Source organism: Zonotrichia leucophrys, chromosome 13 (genome assembly GCF_028769735.1).
Source record: "Zonotrichia leucophrys gambelii isolate GWCS_2022_RI chromosome 13, RI_Zleu_2.0, whole genome shotgun sequence".
Taxonomy (NCBI): Eukaryota; Metazoa; Chordata; class Aves; order Passeriformes; family Passerellidae; genus Zonotrichia; species Zonotrichia leucophrys.
In genome coordinates, this window is record NC_088183.1 from 12407287 (window position 1) to 12433199 (window position 25913).

The window sequence follows — 25913 nt, forward strand, 5'->3', positions numbered from 1 at the left end:
ATAGGAAAGGTTAGTGGAAAGAGTCCATTTTATGCAAGAGATAAAAGAGGGTAAAAAACCATCCCTTTTTGAACATTTTATCATCATTTAAGCTTTCAATGAAGAAGTTTGAATTATTTTATTCACCAATTGTGCCATTTCCAAAAACTGCTTGATACCTACTCTTACCATTTTTAGATTCTTACCTATTTTGTGTTGATTTTTGGTAGTTTGAACTTCCCATTCACCTGTCTTTGGGAAACTTGCGAAATTTAGTAGAATGCCATACCATTCCCAGCATTGTCTTGTGTCTGATATCTATTGAACTTGGAGTGCAGCTCCTCTTGGCTGTCAGCTGGAAAAGCTGTGAGTGCATTTCTCAGTCAGCTCAGGCTTCTCGGCAGCTTTCTCTGGGGCACAACTTTTTTTAATTATGCTCCCAGGCACTGCTTGGAGCCATTTCAGTTTGAGATGAGAACAGAGTAAGCAATCTGTGTTCCTGCAAGCAGGAGAGGAAATACAGCACTAATCAGCACTAGTGCTTCAGAGGACTTTGGAAAAGTTTCTGCCTGCTATTAGAAATTTCAGGCTTCAACTGTTGAATCAAACTTTTGTGCCACCTTCTGTTGAGCTGCACTGTTATAGTTTGGAAAATTAAGTTTGTGTGTCTGGCCTAAAAAGCCCTAAGTTTCATTGCCTCGAACTTCTAGTTAATACTGGAAAACTGTAAATTGAGGAAAAGAATTATTTCTTTCCCCAGTAGAGCTATTGCTTTCTTCTTTCAAGGAAAAAAACACTTTTGAAACTTATTTTGCAGATCTAAATAAGAGAGAGCTTGGAGGGTGAGAAGTGGAAATGCTAAACTTGTTTAAGCTTAAATGCAGCTTATAAAGCAGTCTAGCAAAACTTTGTTGTGCAGGTATGTCAGAAATACTTTGGGTTTAGTTTTTCCTCCAAGTTTAGAGAAGTATAGAATACCCCATATGCCATCTTTTTTGTGACGATGTTTTAAATAAGTCAGCAGAAGGGTTTGGAATTGTAATTATTTGAAAAATTCTGATAAATGTAATAATTCAGTGTAAATACCAAAAAACCTTAGGGTGCTTGGCTCTTTCCTAGTCTCTTCCTCAGATCTTGGGTGTAATCAAGGACCCACAAAAGTAGCAGGTGATTCTTTCTAGCAAAATTCTACTTCTAGGGTGTAGTGGAGAGGGCAGGAATGCACAGAAAGGGTAAGGCTGAAAGGGTCCAACTTCCATGCTCAGGCTTTTGGATATAGCAAATATGCATCTGGACAGCTCTATGGAAACAGTACTTAGGACACATGAGACAATGAAAATGCTTATTTTTTTAATTCTCTAGAAAGATAAACAAATACCCTGGAAAAAAAAGTGAAAACTGAGCAAAACAATTTTAAAAATTTAGGAGTTTTGTGTTCCTGTGTCTATTTTATATAAACCATGCTGAAAGTGGTCAGCAAGGAATATTTCCTCTCACCACGAGATACATCTCTGCTCATAGTAAGAAACACTGGAGATTCATAATACTTAAAAGTGAAAGGACTGTTTGTGTCATCAGCAGCAGGGGATATCTGATCATACATCTTTACCTGACAAGAGGTGGCAATTTAATCTGACAAGTTTCCTGCCAATGAGGACAGCTTTAGGAGTTCAGCTGCCTTGGTAAGGATTTGACATGTCACTGAGGGATGTTGTGCACAAGCTTGACAATAAACTGGAACTTGCTAATTCAGTTTAGGGTAGCTGCGAAAATTTATTAGAAACCAGAGTCTGTAAAATTACTGTACTGCAGAAATGTTTTTCCTTCCCTGCTGAATATATGTGATATTTAATGCATGACACATATTTAAAAAATTGTTTCCTGATCATGTAAAACAAATCTACAGTAATGCCCATGAAATGGCAAGGAATTCTGTTAAAGACATGGGAGAATAAGCAGAATTAGAGGGCTGCCTTCTGCATCCAGAGGAGAAGCCTGTCTAAATGGAAGGTTTGGTTGCTGAATCAATGAGTCCTGGTTGGAAATCTTATTATTGTACCTGGACAGGGCTTGTGGCCTTTAGAGGCATGAAAAGCTGCAGGTGCTATCTGAGGAACACTTGCAGCTGGACACCAGGCTCATGATATGGGTACTGGACCAAAGCTTGCAGACACCTTTCAGCAAACACTCCAACTGCTCTTTTAATTCTGGCTACCAGCTGAACATCAAGGAAAAACAATTTTTTTTTTGTTTGTTTTGCAAAAGTAACTCATTTCAATGTGTGTAGGGGGATAGAAGATAAGAAAATAAAGATAGTGTAGAAGGAGTTGCAGCTGAGCCAATTATCAAAGATCAGGAACAGGCCTGACTTTAACAGGCCACAGCTGTAAGCAATGAGAAGCAGATGCTATAACAGAGTGGGGGTGGCTGGGTGAGAGGGGAACTGGAGTCAGTGGCTGCTTTGTGAAGAAGAAGAAAGAGTCAGTGCTGTGAGGAACTGCCCATGAGAAACACCAAGAAGGTATGGAACTTTTGTGATAAGGAGACAACAGTATGGAACCCCTGCAATAAGATGACAATAAATGTGAAGTGAAAAAAAACATCATCTACACATGAAATAAATTTCTAAGTTTGATATGGGGATTTTTGAGGTGTTTGGGATAAGGTATTCCTAGTCTCAAATGGTAAAACAGATCTTGTGGCAGTTCAGGACTCTGAGATGTGTGGGCAAATGCCACCTGGAAGAATATTAGCTATGAGCTCACAAAATTTGTGAATAAACTTTTGAATGAGACAATTGTGTATAAAAACTGGAAAGAATTGAAGGATCTGCCAGAGTGCATATTAAATCATAGAGCCTCTTTTGAATCATTTCCTAGTTAGCTCTTGATAACCCTTGGAGAAAGGCACATTTAATACCCCTTTCCTAATGTGGGTAGTTTTATAATTTCTAACCCAGCAGTAATCTTGAAATTTCATGGTAACAGAAAATGGTGTCATTGAAAATGTCTTTGATTGCTGAAGAAAGATGAATCCTTGTACTCTTGCTGCACACTTTGTGATTTCAGCTGAGGCAGATGTCTGCACAAACTATCCCTAATAGTGTTTTGATAGATTTTTATAGTTGTCAACATTAAGGTGGGTTATGATACCAAAATCCTGACTCTTCTTCCTAATGGCTGCCTTTAGTCAAAAGGGGAGTAAATTAAATGTCAGAGCCTGCTCCAGAACACACATAACTTGGTACATATCAAGGCTGGGAAAATCCCAAGAATGTTTCAAAGCTTAGTTTGTCCTAATTTGTTCCTTTTATTCTCTTAGTACAGAGAGGCTGTATTGATCTCACAAGTTAATGAAAAGCCTACAAAAGTCTTCAGAGAGTCCTTCCAATGGCTTTCAAACACATTACAACCAATTAGGAAACCGAGGTCACCATGGGTGTCGCTGGTGGACAGAGCCAGCCTGAGAGTGCACAGGGAGCTGTTCTCAGGATGGGCTCACACCTTCCACCTGGCTTTGCTCTTTCTGAAGCTCTGTTTCTCTCTGTAGCTGCAGTTGCTCACTAATTGCACACTTTGGCTCTCCTTTTGGCATATTTCTGGCATGTGGTGACATCAGCAGTCTAATTGTATTTTAATTAAAAGTAGTTCATGGACTTCAACAGCATGTCCTGGCATCTGGGATCTTGCTGGGGAAAGAGGCTTGAAAGAAGGGAATGCAGTTTTGTAGAGTAGTGTGTGCAAGGGGACACCTTTTTAATAAAATTCCTTGGACAGCAACCTGCATTTTGTAAGTGATAATAAAAGAGCAAAGGTCAGTTAGGGATCTTGGGTTATATGTAACTTCATGCTATTAGGCCTGATGACATGATTTGTATTTGCTCCTGACTCTTGAGATGGCTTCTGTAATGCTGTAACAACTTGGCCATTGGACTGCAGAGTGTAAGCACCGTTCAAAGCCAATTTGTGCTGGAAGGGAGTTATATTTTGGTAATAAACAAGAATATCCTGCTTTGACCATGGTCTAACTGTTAAAATATACTCAATATAGATTGAAAATTAGGTGTAGCACCAGGGGGATTTTTCTTGTTGTTTAAACAAATATTGTAATAATGAAATTAATACGAAAAGTAGGGTCACAGACACCAGGATTTTGCTGATAAGCCAAAACTGTAATTCTTAAACAGATTAATTTTTGAGGGGCAGGTAGGGCATGTTTGTTCTACCAGAAAGTGCCTTCCTGGACAAGCCTAGCTGTCATGCTTATTGTTTGTGTACATCTGTTCCTTGTCTGCCACAACTCCATTATTGCACCGGTGCTGAACCTGCAGCAGCCCCCCAGCCTTGCACATTGTTCTGCTGGTGATCTGCAGTGTGCAAGAGCAGCTCAGCCAGAGCCACTGTGGGCAGGGCATTGCTCAGACTGTCTAACCCACCTTTGTGCTCTTTATTTGTTTCTCTCCCCTGCTGCTGCGGGGGTATCAGCTGTGTGTTGCCAATTAGGCTCATCAGCATTGTCAATAACAGATGTGGAGCTCCTGGTAATCCCCCACCCTTGTTAGTGGGCTGCAAGGGCTTCTGGCTGTTTGTGATGAGATTTAACCCTCATCCCCCACCGGGAGCCAAGTCACTCTGTCAAAGACCAGGAGTCATTTTATTCTGTTCTGTATTTTAAGGATTCTTTTACCACTGCCTTAGTCCCAGTTGGTTTGATTAGACTTTGGTTTTGGCTGTGGGTTCCAGCTTGCTGGAAAACATAATTAACTTCATCACAAATCAATATGAAAATGATAGTTGAAGCACTCTGCTTCAAGCTAAAGGTAATTGCAAGAGGTTTCATTATCTGTCAAGTAGATTATTTGGACATGTTTTGAAATGCAAGCTGCAAGCAAAACTTTTCTGTTACCAGCCCGTATGCCATGACAGGGCAGACCTGAAAACGTGTTCATTAGACAGGATGCTCAAAGATTTCAGCTTTTGCATGCTTGCTGTCACTTTTGCTTGGGGCATCCCCTCAAAGCATGTTCTTTATTTATTCCAAGATGAGGCAACTTCAGTGCTTGTGCTACAGTGACTCTGCTCCTCCCAGGGGAGTGATTCTGTTTAGGGAGAATGTAACACTTGGCGACTTCTGCAAACAAGCGCAAATCAAAGTGGTCTAGACTGTAAATTTGTTCCTGTGAAAATCTGTCTTGCGGGGTTCAGTTTTCCTGTGAGAGCAAGCTCTAACTAATCTTAACATTGTTTTTGCCATCTTACTAATGGCAGGGATTGCTGGTCTAGACATGCCATGGAGCCTGTAGGTGTACAGGGAACCTACAGATTTGTTCTGTGGCCATTAAACAGGAGTGGGTGAATGTCACAGCAGAGTGCTCGTGTTTTCTCTTTGAGCTCAAGAACAGTATTGGAGGACTGCCACAATAATGAGTCTAAATTGCTGTCTAATTACTAATAGTGTTAAGATAAATATTTAGCGTCTGAAGTTACTCTCTCATGAGCAACCTCTACAGAGTGACATCAAAGTATTTATGTGCATGCTATGGACCCTTGAAACTGTGAACTAAACAAGTAAACAGAAGCTGAGAGTTTGGTGAGCCACTTGCAGCCAATGACAAAATAATGCTCATGAGCCTCTACCTTTTGGTGCCAGTGACAATAAGTCAAGAACATGGAAAAGCATAGCACAAAATTGCAATTTAATTTCAGAAAGTATCATAATTTTATTTTTTTTTTTTAATTTGGCAAAGACTGTATGAGAGCCTGAGGCACAATTTCTGTGAGGAAGATGAATTATGGTGCTAGGGAAATGCACACTGATCTGAAATGAGCACAGAGTATTTGACTTGTCTGATTTGCAGCTCTGAATAACAAACTTGTTCTCACCAGTATCATTCTTGATGCATATACCTATTGAGATTGTGTTTTCTGGAATACCTGAAGTCTGAACTCAGACTGAAGCCAAGCCCTTTGCTGCTGCCTTTTTTTTTCATTAATCAATGCAGTAATTTTTTTCGAAGTTGAACAGAACATCCTTAGCTTCTCAGAAATTTTAGTAGACATTTAAATACCAATACAATACCATGGCTGATGGACTATTGATTAATAACAAAGTTTTAATCCTCTGGATATTGAGTATATGATGAAGCTATTACCCTAATATGAGTGCCTTCCATCTCATTTGTCGTTAGCAAGTTAAAAATTATTTAACTTTGGTGCTTTGTCAGCAAAATTTTTTTGAAATTAGATTTGCTCAAGTTAACGCCTACAACAAGTTTTTGAAGTGAGTTATGAATCTCTTGAAATGAGCTGATATCAATTGGTGAGTGCTTAGGAGTTAATACTTGAGTTCTGTCTGAGGGGGGAAGACTAGGTTTTCTGGAAGGTAACTTGTAAGTGTTAGATCTTGAAAAGGAATTTAATATCATATTCTGTACAAGGATGAGTTTGTTCTCAATGATTATTTTGCTTTTTATTTTGCTGAGCCCACTGGGATCTGTGGGAAAAACATTTATTGGGAAAATGCACACTGGGGTGGACGTACAGGTCTGTTTATGTCACTCTGGATTGGCAGAATGGGGAGTCTCTGAAGGATATTAAGTTAAAATAAAAATGTCAACTGCAGATACAGCTTCCATCATCAAAAGTCCCATACCTTTGCCTAAATTAGGATTAAATGACAATTGCTGCCTAGCCCTGAGTGTTGATTTTTACTTTCTTTGTATGTCTGAAAAGTGGGTTTTCATTTACTCCTGCTATCAGTTCCTGAGTTGATATCTTTGGGTTTCCCATGGCAACAGATTTCTTTGTGGCTGAGCAAGTATCATTTTCTTGCTTTGGGTGTTAGCTAAGGTATGAATGCAGAGCCTCAAACAAAGAGATGGTAAAATACACTTTTCAAGGAATTCTTTCTTTGAATCTTAACTGCTGTGTTTGTTGTTTTGGTTTCAAAAAAAAACCACATTAAATTGGTGTATGGTTTCTTATCCATTTAGTGCATGTAAATACTGTGAGGTTTGATAGCAAGAGTCTTTGAAAGCAAAATGCCTTTAGTGCTTGAGATCAGAACTCTTGTGGAAAGTTGAATGAATAGCTCAACTTGGTGGTTTGTTTATTGCTTTTGTGCTTGGCTTGTGATCATTTAAATGCTTGGAAGAGGCTGTGATGCTAATTATACTAAATACAACTCCAGTCTTCTCTCTTTATAGAGATATCTAATTTTATTTCCACTTTTGTAGCTGATTTCTGTGGAAAAGCCACTTTTTGCCCAATAAATTGTTATTATAAGATTAGTTATGTCCACTATTTCTGTCCTGATAAAAGGGTTTTTTAATCCCCAGGGGTTACGTTGACAAAATGTGAGATATATCCCAAAGAGCAGAAGGCTCCATTCCAAGAGACATGGTGTTAACAGAAACACATGGTAGTGAGGAATGGATCTTTACTTTTCCTGATTTGTTTCATTATGTACAATAACTCCCCCAGACAACAAGAGTCAGTAGTTGCCTTGCTGCAACTTGAAACATCCAAACCAATGGATGTAAGGCTGATACAAATGTCTCATAATTAACAGTCAGTCAGAAATCAAAGCAAGCACAAAGGCAACATTTCACTGCCACGAATTTCTGCCCTGATGAAAATACGAATACATTTTATAGGAATTTCTTGTTGCTACAACCCTGTGAGATCTGGAACTTTAGATTTTTAGGACCAACTTGACTGTGCTGTAGACAGCTGCTTGAGTCAGGTTTCAATTCACTTTCTCTGAGTGGCATGATCTGCCAAGCTGGTCTTTCTTAGAACAGCTGTAGGTGCAATTAGTACTCTATTAATATTTGTTCAATTAAAAGGAAACGGTTTTTAAAAATAAGAATAAAACGAAACAAAAAAGACCAAGCAAAAGTTCTTCATGTAATTTTTATTCTTAGTAGAAAAATAATAGTGTCTGTAGCAAAAAGCCAGAAGCAGGTAGTGATGCAATCTCTAGGCAGTGCTCTGTGTCATTATCTTGCAGTTAGACAGAAGCCAATTTTGTGCAGTTTTTCTGCCCTGAGTATTGCAAGAACCGATTGCAAATACCCCTTGACCATCCAGTCACTTTTTCCTTCTCCTATCTGCTACCACAATCTTAACCCAGCAGATGTATGTTGCTAAGGACATGGAATTGTGGTGCAGCTCCATTCTGAAAAGTGTGGACTTGTTCTTATTTTTGTGTCATACTCTGCCTTTATTCTGTACAGAGATTGGAAATCAATGAGTTTGACTAAACTTGCTTAAGTGCCAGGATATTTTCCCACTTTTTGAGTCAATGTGCTGCAGCTCTGTGATAAGTAACATCAAAGCACATTTTGTTAATTCATTACTCTGCACAAGGTTTAATGTTTGCTGCTCTGCAACTGTGCTCCTTAAGCCTGTCTTACCTCTGACTTTTCATATATGAGAAATAGGAACCTGTCATTTCACTCAATTGGTTAGCTGTTAAACAAGATGGATATTGGTTGAATAAGTTTGTCAATACTGTTCTGTTTTAAAAGTGAAGAAATTGTACAAAATCTGGTAGAAGAGTAGCAATAAACTTTAAATTTAAGTATGAAACTGAAACCTAGGCTTAAAAATATTTATAAATTCAAAAATAAAATTTATATCAATATTTTAAATTATAAATTAATATTCATAAATTATTTTTAAAATATTTATTAGAAGTTAAACCTTCTTGTTCAGTACTTGTCACATGCTGGTTTCTGCATGCCCAGTATGCAGAATGCACTGTGTCATGCAATGTGGATAAGATGAATCTTCAAAGTGGCCTATATTATTATAGTTGTCCAAAAGTTAGTTAATTTTCTGTTTTCCTTTTTTGTTATTGTTTAAATGGTGATTTGCAAGAAGATGCATGATGTCCCCAAACAAACCCACTAGCAAGCAGAACATTTGTCAGGCAGTAATCACTGCCAGTGTTTGAAGGATGAGATTATTGCAATGGAACTAGCAATGGCTGAATTAGCACTGAGCAGCTCTTAGTTGCAAGGCATTTATTCTTCATCAGGATGCAGAAATGGAAGGGCATCTTTTCATATGGTCATTTTTTATAGGAGATATTAATAGCTATTTATTAAGGTTAAAACTTGGGTACAGCACAAAAGCTCTCATCAACTCGATTGTGTGATTGATCAAGCATGATATTGATGATTCATCACAATAAGAAAAAATATTAAAATCTTTGTTTAATAAGATTATTTTTTGTCCTGTATTGAATTATGAGAACTCAACATCATAGATCTTTGTTAGAGAGGGAGGATATTTCCTTTGCAGGTCTGCTGATCAGATTTCTGCAAAATTGTTGACATGTTAGAAAGCAATTTAAAGAAGAGAAATACCAAATAGTCACCTTCAAAATTGTGTAATTGGACCCGTCTTGCTTAGGTCGCCAGTAAACTGCTGCAGAACTAGAATTCTCTCTGGAGTCTGGTTTTAAAAGTCTGTGGTTGTAAGGAGAGGACTTTCTCAAAGCACCAGTGCAAAATTTTCATTCCCAAGGACTTCAATCAACCTTTCTCTAGGCAGTGGTCAGTTATGGTTTAAAGGGTATTTAAGGAATAGGCACCATTTGACTATGAAGGCATGTCCAGTTTTGCTTATGTAAGAGCTTTTGGACAAACCATAACATTTTCCTTCCAAGTTTGAAGCTGGAGTTCTGCATTAGAGCCTTGAAACTCTAGAGGTGCTGCATTTCTCATACTGCTTGTGTTGTGTGTGTAAGAACAAAGCTAGGAAAGAATTGGGAGGCTTTTTGTTGTTCATTATCCTGTAACAGATTTAAGAAATGCACATCTAAATATGTCCAACTACTTAGAGAAACCATATCCATTGTTTTGTACATTGTTTTTCACACCCCTTTTTTGCCTCTTAAATATGGAGCACTGCTTTATCAAGCAGCAGGAAGCTTTACAGTGTTTTGCACCAGTCATTTTAGTGTTACCATAAAACCTCCTCTCCCCTTCCACCTATAAAACTCATAATTTGCTGCAAGCTCAGTGGAGCCGTTTGTAATATTATTTTAGGTTTAGTCTTTACCATGAGCCCAATGGGCAGATTTACTGTGGAAAATTCAACCTATAGGTTGAATGGGAATTTTTTGAGAGTTTGCTACAGGGACAAAAGTTTTTGCTGTTGCATGTATCCTTGGTACTATGTTTTCAAAATAATCAGATTTTAGAAATTAAGTTTATTAGTCCATCATCAAACTAGTATTTGAGGAACTACAGTAATTGACATGTGCCTTAGTCCTCTGTGTTTATATGAAGCACTGTGGTTTATAGAGAAGTGTTTATGAGAGTGCTTTTTGAGGTGTCTGAGAAATGCAGACCTACCAAGTGCTCAGGCCTGGATGATGTACCTTGACATTCATTTCAGAGCAAAAAACTTTGATAGAGCAATTAGAAATAAATTGAGTGGCTCTGTTATACCTGGCAATCTGAAATTAATCTCGTTCATTAGTTCATTATAGCTTAAGCTTCCCATTTAAATATCAAAAATGTTGTAATTGTATTTGCAGATTAGCTTTGTGTTTTTCTGCTTTCTGTGATGCATGGGCAGCTGTCATTGCTAATTTCAGGGAAATGCAATCAGAGGGAGTTTAATTTCTTGCATGTGCAGCTTTTTTGCTATGGTAACAAAAGCCTTATGAAGCCTTTTGTCTCTGGATCTCACAAATATATAGATGATGACCTACCCTTGAACCATAGCTATGCAATGTTTTTCATGTTGAAAGGTTCTCTATTGTGAGTGAGTAAACCAACTGGGTTTGTTTTGACATTTATGAAAGGAAGGGAGGGAGAAAGCACAGCTTGGTTCCATTAAAAAATGATAATTCCATTTTAAGTACTGGTTTTGAACAGATTTAGGAACTTAGAGCTCAACTCTGCCCTGAAAGCTGTCCCTTAATGCAGGTTTATTGCAAGAATGAAGCTCTGGAAGGGAAATGTGGGGGGACAAGCAGAGAGGCAGTGCTCATTCAGGGTCCCTTCAGTGCTGTCACTGCCTCACCACTGCAGGGACTACAGAGCCTCCGCATCAGTGTGTTCTTTGTTGATATTTGCATAGATAATCTGATAAATAATATCTCTGACTTACCGTGTTCAGGGTAACTGGCCCAGCTGGGTCATGTCATTACTGAAGCAAGCTTTACATTAATTGCTGTTTGGATCCTTAAATTGATTATGTGCTTTGACAATGAGCTTGGAGGCCCTTAATTTACCATTAAGACTTGTCCTTGTAACCTAAAGAGGCCTCTTATTCATGCTTGTTACTGTAATGTCCCATTCCTAAATGAACTTCTGCCCTTTGGGGCCTGAGCTAAATTCTTGAAAATACTTGCACTGAAAACTTCTTTCCAGTTTTGAATGAATTCTTGTGAATAACTCAAGTAGTTGTTATGCTGCTTAAGTAACTGCAGCTGGTTTTATACTCTCCTGTGGTTTTTTTGCTTGTAATACCATAATTTTTAAGCAAATCTCTTCAAAATTACTTGCTAAAACATCTAGCTGGAGCAAAAAATAATGTATTGCCTGAGGTATTTGCCTTATTTAGGGCATCTAGTTTGGACAGCAAGGCAATGAGCCTCAGCTTCATGAATAGTCAAAGGAGTCTGAAGAAAACACTCCATTAATTTAATGTTATGATTACCCATGTGTTATTCCTAGCCTTCAGTGGATCCTAAAACGAGGACTTGCACATCAGTTAAATCATGGACTCCCTTAAAGAATGGGTGTTCCAATGTCTGCAGTCTATTTTTTTCATCTATCTTTAAATGAACATCTTGTGCTGAGCCTCCACGCCTCACCATTTGTCTGCAAGGCAGTATCTTCCCTGTCAGCAATTCCCAAGCCCTCTGGAAGAGCTCTGGGGCAGAGTCTCTGGCTTATATTTTTCTTTAACATTTCAGGACACTGTATTTTATCTGGCTTTCTGCTTGAGCCCACCCAAAGACTGCTTTGCTGCTTGCCCATTGCTCTGTTTCTATTTTCCTGAATTTCACGTTTTTTATCAGTAAGGATTTTTCCTCTGCTGCAATCGAGTTTTAGTTCAAGCCCCATTAAATTAATAGCTGATCAACTGATTATGGAAATTAAGAAGGGAAGTTCAGTTTTGTTGCCTTTTTTGTCATGATAGAAGATAATTGTTGGCTCTGTAGGACTCAGGACCTGCCCTGCACTGGAGGGTGCAAGTGCCACCAGGCTGAGCTGGGCTCCTGCTTTGGCTGCCTGGGCCATCATCTGTCCCTGTCCCAGGGTGCCAGCACAGCTGTCCTCTCCCAGCCTGTGGCTGAGAGCAGTGAGTGCTGCAAGGGCAGGTGTCTGGCTCTGTGAGCAGATGCTCCTGCATCTGGGTGCTGTTTGTCACTTTAATGAGTTGGCGCCTCACCATCCCTGCTCTGAATTCCCTTAATGTGCTTGTAACCACCAGTCCCATATTGTGGCCACGGGCTGATTTATGGGTTCCTGTCTTGCTGACCACTCTGCTGGAGCTTCTTGTGTGCTGCTGAAGCACGTGGAATGTTTGGTGTGGCTTTAAAGGACCTGAACAGTCTAAAGACCACCATGGCCAAATTGTGCCATCTGCCCCCAACATACCCTTATCCTTTCCCGCCCTGGGTCACTGAGCCAAAAATAATAGTGACATTCAAAAAAGAACTTTGGAGTTCCTGAAAGCTATTGGAAAAGACCAGGAGCTGTATATGCAATGTGCTTCATTTGTTGACAAATGGGTGAAAATAGGCAAGAATAAAATTTCAGGTAACTATTTACTCCCCTCTGCAGTGTAAGTAGCTGGCACATTGTGGGAATGCTTTACTTTTGACCTTCATCCACAGGACCCCCCTCTCTTAGAGGAGATTTGTCTGGTTACACAAAAAACCCCTGGATCTCAGATATTTGTAAAAGTTTATTCATTATTCCTTCAATAATACCTTTTTACTTCAGCTGCTTTATATCTCAGCTGGTTCTAAATGCAGCTTATATTTTTAAAGCCCAAGAAAATAGGCATACAAATATGAACATTTGTTAGGGAATTTAAATTTTTAACAAGGTTTTCACTTGTCAGTTTCCTTACCTGGATTTTCCTTAGAGATATTCCCGGGGGAAAAGCTGTTACATGGAGGGCACTGCTTTGCTTGAAAAGGCTGAATACTAAAGGATGGCTGTTCCATACTGAGCTCCTCCAGACAGCTTTAACAAAACTGCTGCAAGCAATGTGTTGGAGAGGGATGGTGCTGCTGGGGCCAGGTGAGGACAGAGCTCCCCAGGCCAGCAGTGCTGTGCAGGTGAGAGCACTTGGTGTTGGCTCGAGCTGGTGCTGTCCTAGCAGAGAAAAAGTGACTGGGGCTGCTTGGTTTTGACAGACTCCCTTCTTCCCCATCATGATTTTTGGGGTTTTTTGTAATGAATATTTTTCTTCTCACAGAGATAGTTGTTATTGAGAATCAAAACTTCCACTAATGTGATGTTTCCATCATGTCCAAACCCGCACAAAGTACTAAAGCACACACATTCAAATTGGCTGGCATCAGAACCATTCTATCCATGGATATGCTGCAGCATATCCAGTGCTAATTTCTTATCAAAAATAGCTATCTACATTTCCAGTACTGATTTCTTATCAAAATTTTAGTCCAGTTTTGTACCAAAAAAATTTTGTCAATTGTTTATTAATAAAATTATTTTTGAAGGAGAAATGCCAGGTTTCTGTATGGGACATGCATTCTTGTGGAAAACCTCAGCTGATCCTTCGTTAGCAGATGTGTTGCTTCTTTACCAATAGAGGAATGAATTATTTATTCAGTTTCTCTGGAATTTAAATGCTGAAAGAAATTTATTGGGCTCTTTACCTACACCCTTTGGTAGACAATGATACCGTTAATTTCTTCCAATTTTGTCATGGACAACATAAATATATCAGTGCCTAAACAACTAACTGGGAGCTACAGCGCTGCTGAGCATAATGCAGTATGAACAGCACAGAATTATTCACCGAGACCTGAAATAGATCTGAGTGCAGCTAAGTCAGTGCTGCAGTGCTCCAGGTAATGGCTCAGACTTTGAAAGTGAGAGTAACCAAAGAGACTTGAATTGATTTTGCTTCAAACAGCACAACTTAAGAGGATAAAATTGAAGGGAAGATAAGCAACACTGTGTTGCACCAATACTTAGTGCTTCTCCAGGGGGTTTCTGTGTGTGTGTGCTTGTTGGGAACAGTTCTGCAGACCATGGCACTTAAATCTGAAAGGTTGCTGGCAAGGGCTTTGTGCCCAAAAAGTAATTGTTAGGTGTTGTATTTAACTAAATGAGGAAAAAAATTAGAAGGTTCAGTTTAATGTTTTCTTCTATGTAGAACCCTATACAGAGGGTTTGTGTGCTTTAGATGTGTTTTTTCTGTTATGTGTGAGGTTGTTACTAGATTTGCAAATCAAGATAAGGACGGTAGGTAACAGTGATAGTATTCTGAGGGATAGGCAAATCCAGCTCTGATTCTGTTGATAATGGGCAAGAGCACCAATAATTTAGCTGCTCTGAGTCATGACCCAAAGATGTTACCTGCACAATGTGGTGTGCAGAAAAGACGAATTCTTTGTAAGAATTAATGATGCACTTTCTATAGGATAATGTGGATTAATTAATCTGATTTTGGGCTGTGATAACAGCAAATCATATACAGGGCTAGATTTTAGCAGGAACAGAGAGGAGACATGCTAATGGCAAGAGATTGGAGGATGGCAGCGAGACTGGCTCATCGTAAACTAAATTGTTGCTGTTCTTTCCTAAATCTGCAGCCACTTCCACTTCAGCTTGCTCTGGGTACACCCCAGCATCAGTGAAGTTGCTGCTGTCACACAGATGTTCCAACTCTCTTCTTCTACAGCTATGCTTTGTGCATCTCTGCTAAACTCAGTCCTTTGTTGTTCCTAGATAGGCCACATCTCTGAGAATGTTTCTAGAAGTACTCTTTTAAAGGAAATAATAAGAAAAAACAAAATTGTGGAATTGCTTTCTTCAGTAAAGTAATTTTGCAATGTTTTCTGCTACTTTGGGGTTTGTCCTAATTCCATTTTTTTTTGTTTAGTGCAAACTAGAGAAAGAATGTAAAGGGGGATGAGGAAAACAAACCTTGCTGCTGAATCTCAATCTGAATTTAGTTTCTCTTCTCTAGTCACTGCTGCACTGTTATATAGACTGCTTATTGTTAGGTACTGTGCAAGAAAGAACAATCCAACTTCTTACTGAAGTGGTTTAGAGTGTTTTTTCTTGGTTTTTTGTTTGTGGGTTTTTTGTTGTTTTTTGATTTTTTTTGGGGGGGAGGGTGTTGTTTTTTGGGTTTTTTATGTTTTTTGTTGATTGTTTGGGTTTTTTTTTCTGTGGAAAAAGTGTTCAGGCTGGTGCAGCAGTCTTAAAGAACAAAAACGGAGTTTTTGCGTTTAGGGATCAATGAGCTGAGTGGAGATGATCATGAAGAAACTGATTTATGGAATGGAGGAAGTTCATATTATAATGACTGCACACCAAGGACAAGGCTGTCTAACAACAATGACAAAACCGCCCTTTTAGTAGCAGAGTTCATTATTGACAAAAAGCATGGACTTAGTACAGCAAATGAGTTCATTGTTTGTGGCACCTGCAGAGTGCAGGCACCTTGGAGAGGAGCTGTCCCCAGTGGAGCTGTGGGTATTTACAGAAGCAAAGCTTTGCTGTGAAGAGCTGTGAAACTGCCAGAGGGCATAAACAATGTTTGAAATGCATTCAAACACACTGGTCATGAATTATAAATGTCTTTTTGTGACCCTTCCTCAGCAAACTGGCCGCTGGGGTTAACTGTCATCTAGTCAGGGTTTATGACCCCATGGAAATGTGGTGCTGGATTACTTTGTGGTTCTGCAGCCTGGAGGAGCTACCAACAACAGAAGGAAATAATTACGGACAGGCCTGAAGAGAAAAAAGAGAAGATATAAGCTTTCTAACTAGTTCTTATTGCATTAGTCCATTAAGAGAGGAAAAAAAGGCATTCCTTTAATTTAAAAAAACACTTTAACTTGTGAACAGAGTTGTCATTTTTGCTTTCTTATTCCTTTTATAACTTTTGATTCACATGGTGTTAATTTCTTTAATGCTTTGTGAATTATTTATGACAAAGAGAACTGCAATGCTTGAGCCCTTTTCTCAAGGATGGTAAATCGGCTTCTAATGTTGGTAACTTCACTTCTGTAAGGTGGTGCTACTGTTTGGTTTTGTGCACAGCCAGGTGGCTTCTTCAGCAGAATACAAGTTGATACAGAGACCATAATGTACACCACAAAATGTAGCTTCACAGAAAGAAAAAAGGCATGTTTGTCTGTGACTGTGTGTGATAACTTGTGCCTCCCAATGTGAGTGTGTCCAAAATTTAGTGAGCCTCAGATGACCTCCCCTGTGAGTACTCCCTAAAGCAGTCGTGTTTTCTGAGCCTTCACTAGATGGTCTGAGGCATATCCAGAAAACTAAAGCTTAAGATGGATAATTTTTCTAATATTTACAGTACGTGAGGCCCAGATTCAGGTAAGCCATGCAAATAAGTGGTGAATAAAAGCATTTCTGGAGTGAATAGAGTGTAAAAGCTGCCAGGTACAGCAATGAGTGGCTGGTTTTGCTGTGAATATGACACCTCTGGTTGTGTTTGCTACATGGATCTGACAGTGAGGTGAGCTCTGCTGTATCCCAGCAGAAAGATGGAATGTTCCACAGATTGTACCTAACTAACTAAAAGGTAATTTTCTCTTGATCCTTCAGTGATCGTTGTCAAACCAGTCTAACTGTCTTGGACAAATGATGTTATTCTTTTGGAGAATGTGCTGAGAAGCCAAAGCACTTGTAAAGGAATCCCTGTATTCTGTTGTGTTTTTTGTTTTTTTTTTTTTTTTTTGACTTGTTCTGCCTTTAGGAGATATGTCCTTTTCGGAAAGTTACCTTGAAGTTCCCCTTGATTCAAGCCAGATTAAGGTAAAATGCAAATAAAGGATTTATTTTCATAATACCTAGAATACACAGCACAGCTGCAAGTGTTTATATAGACGATATAAATGAAGGAATAAATAGGTGGGGGAGAGATTAAATCTGAAAAATCTCTCTTTTGTATATCTACTTTGCTGCAGCTGCTTTCCCAAAGAGATATTATCAGGGATTCCTTTTTCTGTGTATTTCCTATCTCAGGGAGCATTTTTGAGTAAGTGACCTCTTGAATGCACTGGATTACTTGTCATGGTTTTCATTTCTGTGCAGTCATTTTTTAGGATACATAAGTGAAAAATGGATAAGGTAGAAGTAACCAGTTAGTAATAAATTACTGCTTCTTGTGACAGTGTTCACAGGGGTCCGAGGAAGAGGGAAGAGAGGAGGATCTGACTCCATGTTTCAGAAGGCTTGATTCATTACTTTATGGTATATATTATATTAAAACTATACTAAAAGAATAGAAAAAAGGATTTCATCAGAAGGCTAGCTTAGAAAAAGAATGATAACAAATGGTTGTGTCTTGGACAGAGTCTGAGCCAGCTGACTGTGATTGGCCATTAATTAGAAACAACCACATGAGACCAATCACAGATGCACCTGTTGCATTCCACAGCAACAGATAATCCTTGTTTACATTTTGTTCCTGAGGCATCTCAGCTTCTCAGGAGGAAAAATCCTAAGGAAAGGATTTTTCAGAAAATATCATGACTACAGCTTCTTACTTACTCACTCACTCTACTTGTCCCAAACTGAATGCAGAACCACTTAATGTTACTTGATCTATTTGTGGTAATCCAATCAATCTGTGTGGAAATCTTGCATTTACAATTTTAAATTGCACATTTTGGAGAAGAAGAATCATGAAAACTCAGTAGTTTTCTGTTCCTAGGCTATTCCATGCCTTCCACATCCCTGCCAAAGACAGAGGAGTTACCTAGTTACTCAATAAACCTGTGCTTAGCTGGCAATTGAAGAATTCTGTGGGTTTTAGTTTGATTTTAATTCACACACCATCACTGACTATTTTTTCTATCTGGCATAAGCCAACCTCAGTCGTGCAGTGACCATGGCCCTCAGCTACTGTGGGCTGAGCTGACCTTGAGCATCCCCTGAGCTGCAGCAGGAATTTCTCAGCTGTGGTTGCCCAGGGCTCTCCTCACTGGTGCTGCCCTCAAGGCCCCTTTTCCCCTGCAGGAACTGCAGTAGATAAACCTGAAAAACAAAAGAAGAAAGTTGGTGTTGGCTGCACTGAGTAATGTTCTCTTTGCAGTGCTCTCATTTGGAGTGCGGTGCTGATGGCAGATGGGAGGTGGATGAGTTATTGTTGTCAGATTATTTTTTCAGTTAATGATTATGCAGTGCTTTGAAGAACTAAAGTGCTATATCACTGTTAAGTATTATTATTATTCAGTTCCCAAAAGATCACAGAGCAGATAAGGTTTTTATGATATTTTTCCCTTGGATTTTTTACTAGTGTGGTTGAAGCAGAATGTGAACAGGCTCTTTGGCTGTGGCAGTTTAAATGTGTGTGATTTAAAAAAAGATTAGATGTGATGTTTCTAACTATCTCATTCAAACTCATTCCAAAACACTTCATCTTCTGAGTGAAACAGTTCTCCTGCCTGAAAATTAATCCAAAACAAGATTCTGTGCTAGCTGTGAAGAGCTGGATTGAGCTAATTCATTTGTTGGGTCCAATCCATCCATACAAATGTGTGTAATACAGATCCTGCTTCTCGTGTCATTGCCTCCTTGAGACTATGCAAGCCCTGCACTGTTTTATCATCCTTAATAAAAATTGAGACACTGATTTCTGAAGCTAAAAGAAAGACAGGGAGAATAATAAAACTGTAGAGCTAGATTATTTATGAATTTCAACACCTGTAGGTTTTTTCTTCCCCCAAAAAGGATGAAATTGAACTCTCCTGTAATTCTGCCCCTAGCAGACATCACATTACACTGCATTCCTCATCAATATTTGTTAACTTTAACCTTGCATTATGATCTTCTATCCAAATCCCCTGGTTTTCAGAGGTAGAGCCAACCCCAAATTTGGGTTCTTTGTTACCTTTCTTGAATTCTTTGGCAATAGCAGTTCATGTTCATGTGTTTTGCCTCCTAGGTTTGAAGCCACATAGCTAAAATAAATTTTCAGTGAGAATTGCTGCAGAATTGAGCCAAGAGGAGCAGTTGTTTTGACTCTGAGAGAGACTTTGATTCATTGATTTGAGTCAGTGCATGCAGTACGTGAAGGATCTTTTATTTGGGCACTGAGTACAAGCTAAGTTAATTTTGGATGTGCTGTTCTCTCCTGCTGCAGAGTGGGAAGTGGGTGATGCCCAGCTTCTTACTATGTTGTTTGCTCCTGGTTGAAAAATACCAATTTTCAACACACATGGTTAAAGTTTAAGTTCTGATGAAGTTTCAGTGCTTGACAAAATTCTGTCAATTTTAGTAAATTTTATTTTAGGAAGGGAGAAATATTTCTGTGAGGAGAAATGGGAAACATTTTTTTGTTGTTGTTGTTCTTTTGGAGAGTGAAAGCTTTAAATTGTGCTATTGATTTATCATACTGGAATTTTTAAATGCTAATAATTCACTTATACTGAGGGAAAAATTCCTTTGACATTTTCTTTCATAGAAAAGAATGGCATCTTCATGACCTAGATTTCTTTGGCACAGCTGTTCTTTCAGAATGAAACTTGTTACTACCTACCAAAAAAAAATAGGAGATTTCTTTTAAAAAGACCCATTATCCTCGGTGACAGTTATGATTTCTGGCTCAAATTCATTATATAAAAAAATTCTCTTGTGCTGTAAGGTTTTGGGAGCACTGGCAGAGACAGATGGGAGAGTTCTTGGGGATGTTCATAATAAACAGAACCCACTCCTGAGCATTCTGTTGCAGCTGCCCCTACTTGAAGATGGGGGTGGAAATGCAGATGCAGTGTCCAGCCTCAAATATATTTGAGTATGTAGTCAATTCTTCTGAATTGCTCTAAAATAAATAACATTTGACACTCAGGGAAGCATCGAAAAAAGGGAGGATGCTGCACTTAGTTTTGAGTTTGGCTTGGCTTGTAGGGAATCTTGTTCCATTTCTCATTTTCACCCTGCTAAAGTATCATGGTTAGTTGTGCTGTTTATCTTAATTGCAAGTCCTACAAAAATATTTCGAGTGCCTAGAGCAAAGGAGCTGGGTGAATGAAAAGATTATTCAAGATTTAGATCTGGAGTAGCCCAGGATCCTTTAGACAATGCAGTGGTCAGGACAAAAGGTGGGAAATGAGTTCTTTGAGGCAAAATTTTCCTAGAAGATATTGTTGAAATATTTCTTTTCAAAAATGTGGTAGCACAAGTGAATGTGCAATTTAAATAAGCTGAACTTCAGATAAAGCAGCAAGGTTCTAAACAGATCAAATTTGCAAGTGGGTTTCAATGTATTTCATGCCTTGGGAATCCCAAGCTGCCAAGCAGGCTGATATGCTAATACTGTGCAGCAATTGTTTTTTCCTATTTTAGTGTTTCCGCACTCAGTACATTGCCAACTAACTTCTGGCATGTGAAGAAAAAAGTGAATTTGTCATTAAAGACTGAAACTTGTCCCTAAATTCTAAGTGTAATATAACTGCAGGCAGGTTGAACTGGATATTGTACAATGCATCCTCCACTGATTAATTTGTCTAATCTAATTCTGTCTGATCTGGTACCTGACTGATTTAACACTGCAGGCCTGAGTTAATAAAGTCTTCAGGGGATTGGACACTGTGCTGGTTTTAACCAGTCTTATTTGGAGGAGTAAAAGGGGACAATGTATGTCTTTATACATTGGGACCTTGGTAATAAGTTGCAGTAGTCCATGTTTCTACTGTTAGCATTAATGTAGTTAGTTTTGGCATTATTAGAAGAGCAATTAACACCTGGTGACATGATCAGAGATACTATCAGTGAGGAGAAATTCAATTTCACACTCAAGTTCAGCTTAGACTTTCTGAAACAGAAACTGGATACACACCATAGTTGTGGTGTTCTATTTCTAAATATGACTTAACTCATGATAAAACTGCAATTACTCTAAATAATGCTTACATTACAACTCAGTGGGAGTAAACATGCACTCAGTGTAAGGGATACTCCCTGTGATAAGGTGATCCAGGCAGATCTGCTCTCAAATCCTTTATTTGAGAGGTTTTAGCAGCAGCAACACTGCAGTAAACAGTTGTAACCTTGGATAAAGACCATGAATGAGTCATGGCTGTGAAAACTTTCAGGAAATATTGTCTCAGATCTGAAGTGAGATTCATATATGAACACTTCATATGTTCATGTGGAAATCCCTTTTGTATCCATTCTGAGTATTCCAGCAATAAAGTGTGAATGCAAGTAACACAGTGATGAGTAAGGGGAAGACCTGGCAGTGGTAACTGGCTGGATGCAGATACACTACATGCCAATTCTCAGTGTTGGTGGTATATTTTGGCAAGTAACATGTAATTGCTTTTAGACAACTGAGAAACTGATAGCACATGTATCACTTACCACCACCATGTAGAAAGAAGTGTGGTGGAAAGCTGAGAGCAGTAATTGAGCCTTTGATTTCTGTCCCTCTTTCTGTGTGGAATTTCGTATTTCACTGGGGATCCCTGACATGCTGTTCCTGACCAGGGCTGTACTTTGATGCACAAGCTGTGGTTGGGATCACCATTGCAGTCAGGCACTGTGCAGATGGGATTTGTCACCTGTGCAGGGCCCTTGTGAAATACTGAAGTCCTGTTTGAAGAAGTCTAGACAAACAAAATCATGGGGATTGAGGAAAAAAGTCATGGGTCAAATAGAGGGGGAAATGTTTTAATTTTGTCTCTCAGATAAATGGGACTCTTCACTATTTCCAGTCAACCTCTCCAGTATTATTTCTGGAAGTAATGTTAAGTGTCCTTGCTATATATTGTGGGGTGTCATGGAGAAATGAGATTTATCACCATTCATGGGCTGAAAAACTTGGATGCACTAATGTGCCCAATCTTTTCATGTTACCTGAAGTCCAGGAGACAAACAACTTGTTATTTTCTAAGCTGAAACTTTTTTTTGTTACAGCTCAAATTTTGGCTTGGTGTTGGATTTTGCTTGCTTGTTTGGTTTGTTTTGGGGTTTTTTGTTTGTTTAAAAATACTGAAGTCTGTTTAGAATAACTTTTCCAATTGGTTTGAAGGTAAACAGTACCAATACTTCCTGATAAAATTGCATCCTCTCACTTTTTGGTCTCAGCTGAGACAGAAAACTGCCGAAAACCAAAGAGGAAACCTCCAAGACGTAAAACTATTTCCTCTTCCAGTGTAACAAATAATTACAGAGTGCTGATTGTCCAGCTAAACCCCCGAAGCTCTGGCCCCTGTGCCCTTGATAAGGTAATCCTACAGGCTGTATATAATGCCCTGGGCTAATACCAGTGTGGAGGTGTGGGGGCTAAGCTGCTTAGGGCACGCTCCGGCTTTTGTTCTGTGCCGGTGTCGCCTCCGGAGCCGTGGGCTGTGACAGCTCTGGGGACTCTGCAGGGCTGATCTGCAGCACTGCACAGCTCCCAGGGTCTCTGTGTGTCTGTGGGGTTTGTTTTCATTGCTTTTATACCCCAAACTTGTAGCACAGCCCTCCCAAAAATATTTTCACTGTGAATTGACACTGCTTATTTCCTTTTGTGTTTATTTATCTATTTTAGCAATGACTCAATTTCATTTTTCCCTTCAATTTAGGTTTTATCCCTGCTAGAAATATCTTCTTGGTGTTTTCTTCCCTTTATCATGGTCAAAAGAGTGTTGCCTAAACTCTGTCTCATACTCTTAAAAATGTCTGAATAGGCTTTTAATGTAGACATTTAGGTTTGCTTCAGAAAAAAAAAAAAGCCCTAAGTGAAATGAAGCATTTAGTAAGACTTTTTGTGATGATTTAAAAGAGCTACTGGACATAAAAAATAAATTACAAGTAATGAAACATGGCACAACAGATTTTCTTAATGTATTCATCTGCTACTTATGTAATATTGCTGTGCAGAGTCAGTGTTTGACAGATCTCCACAGAGGAAAAAAGGCCTCCAAAACACTTCCCCAGCAAATAAAAAAAGAGTTCACAAGAAAAAATAAAATATTGCTCCCATTGACCACTAGGTGATAGCCTTGCTCAATTTATTCATTTTATCAAGGTCATTTATATAAGGATTAAAAATGTTTCACACTGAAGCTCTTAAAGAATTGGATTCATGAAAAATAAATCTTTTCTTTCCTGAACATCAAACCCAACTTTACTGTTTTCCTGGTTTATAAATATTTATGAGTCATAACACAACCTTTTCCATTGCTATATTGGATTTATTTTGCTATGATGACTCCCCAACAAACACACAACAGTGCACACTAAATGCACATATACTCATCTTATTAGTCTGCCTCAATGACACCAGTGCAGTCAAGACTGTTGGGTTTTGGTGTAGACTGAAGTGTTGACTTTTTAATTTTAATTTTTATCATTATTAGTCTTCATAACCAAGAACTCTAAAATATTTTTCCTGATGTTGCTGACTTCATCAATTATTTAAATGGCTATTTTTTAACAAAATAATTCCCAATCTTTTTTATATATCAAGACACTGAGACACAAAAATATTTTGATTTTGTGAAAGGATTTTCTCAAATCAGGCTAGAAAAACCCAAAATATAACCTAGTTAATAATTGAAGCATTGAGTCTTCAAAATATTGAAATTCTTTCTGGAGAATTTATTAAGACTTCTCAAGACGTGACCAGCAATAGCCTTTGCAGCTTTATTAAGTTAAGAAATATCCAACATTATAGTTCTGAGGTAAAACCAGTAACTTTGAAGGAATTTTCTTTGATCCAGTAATACATTAATATGTTTGGTACTATTTTATTAATTCTTACAATATTGTATCTCTATCGTCATATTTTTGAGGAGTAATAAAGACTTTGTGATGATTTCTTTTCTAGAGTAAGAAAAGGGTAAATACCTGTGAATGAATCCTTTGAAGTGCCTTCAGTACAGCTGTAGTGTCTCTGTGTCTTTGCTTGGATGTGCTGACAGTCTGACATTGAAAAGTAGCTCTCCACATTGCCTGCCCTTACTTTCATGCCAGAAATCTTTAGCAAAGATGAATATAGAATAAACCAATTCTATGGAAATATTATGCATACCACTGTAGTGCTAGAAGTGGAAGCAGGACTCCAGAGAACATGCTGAAATCCATATTCTATGAAAATGTGTCTTTGAAAATTTGCATTGTTCAGGTTTCATTTATTTGTAAATCATCTGCTGAATGCTCACACCAGGATCTTCTTAGCTTTGCCAGAACTCAACTGCCACTTTTGTAAAATCATTTCACATTCTTTCCTGTGAAGCTCTGGGCATTTAGGGCTGAGGAGCTGGGTGGAATTGTTGGAAGGATTGTCATGATCCAGATCATCCATTAATGATACCTGCATCCCTGTTCCAGTCCTGGCAGCAGTTACTCTTCCTTCTCCTACCAGTCTGCAATGTTTTCCAAAAGACAACCAAATCTGCTCTGTAGTTTACTTTTATTGCTGCCTTGTGCTCGGAGTGCTCATGCCTGATGCATTGACAAATGGATGTTGAAATCAGGCAAAGTTGTCTTACCTGGCCTTGATGAGAATACAGAATACTTTGCCTTACTTTGGGGAACTGACTTCACTGAGACCATGATTCAAAAGGCATTTAATCCTGTCTGCCTGTGGTCAATAGTAAGTTTTACTGACTCCTAATTTTATTTAGAATTAGGAAGAAAGAAGAGTTACCATGGTTAAAAAAAAAAAACAAAAACAAAGCAAATCAAAACAAAACCCAAAACTAACCCTGAAACAAAACATCCTGTTAATTGTGTTCCAGAGGAGAGTGTGTGATGAATTTTGATGTGTAGTTCATGAGGTCATTTTCTTTAGGCATAGTCAGGTCCTCCTCTTCTGTTAGAAGCGCATTCCCTTTTCTCAGGCATGGCTATCCCAAAGCAGAGCTGTATTTGTGACATCTGATCCTCCCCTGCCCTTGCTTCCATTGCCTCATTGTCCATAATAGTTCACCCACTTCAAAAAGAGAGCACAGAAGATTGATGGGACTCAACTTCTGGGAGAAGACAGCTGGAACTGGCTGTATCCAGACATGGAAGAAATTGGGAACAAGAGCTGATGAATGTGAATTAATTGAGAGGGTCAGAGAAGGTGGCTTCAGAAGAAACAAAGAGCATTGTCAATTTTTGTATTTGAAGAATGTTAGTCTGATGTAAAAGCCATCTACAACCCATTAATGTGTAAAGACTTCAGCCGGGAGGAGATAGGAGACGGCAAAACCAACGAAGTGTAAGGAAGAAGGCAAAATGTTGCTGAGGCTCCTTGTGAGGACTCAGGAGAAGTGAACATGTGCAGCCCTGGATGGTGAGGCACTCTGTGATGAGCAGCTGGAAGAATGCGAAGTGGCATCTGCAGTTATGATACATTCCCATGTACCACATGCTTTTAGAATAGAGCGCATTCAGATATAGCCTGATGACTGATCTCAAGCTTGACCTTTCTCTCAATTTTTTTTTTTAATATTTTCCTTCCATTTCCTACTGCTTACTTCAAACCCAGAAGGCACTGGAGAATATTGAGTAATGCTGTGTCAGCAAAACTGCTGAACCTTGGGCCAGTGCTACGATTTCTCATGTTTAGCTGGCTGAAATTTCATTTTCTAGTATTACTGGATGGGTAACTTTACTAGGTTTTGTATTTGTGTCTGTAATAGGCTTTTTGTTTTTAATGAGGGGTAAAGGAATACATGCTGCTACTTACAGAGCAGGTTTGAGCTCAGGTGGGGAGATACCAGGAGTTTTGCTGTCATCCTTCATA

At 38.8% G+C, this 25913-nt stretch overlaps 1 long non-coding RNA gene across 1 annotated transcript; it reads left to right on the forward strand.

Moving 5' to 3' along the window:
• The first annotated feature begins 2417 nt into the window (after positions 1 to 2417).
• On the forward strand, positions 2418 to 25645 carry LOC135453485 (uncharacterized). Its single transcript, XR_010441875.1, has 3 exons — positions 2418 to 2500; positions 22277 to 22416; positions 24006 to 25645. It is a non-coding gene; the product is annotated as an uncharacterized LOC135453485 (long non-coding RNA).
• The last annotated feature ends 268 nt before the right edge of the window (positions 25646 to 25913 follow it).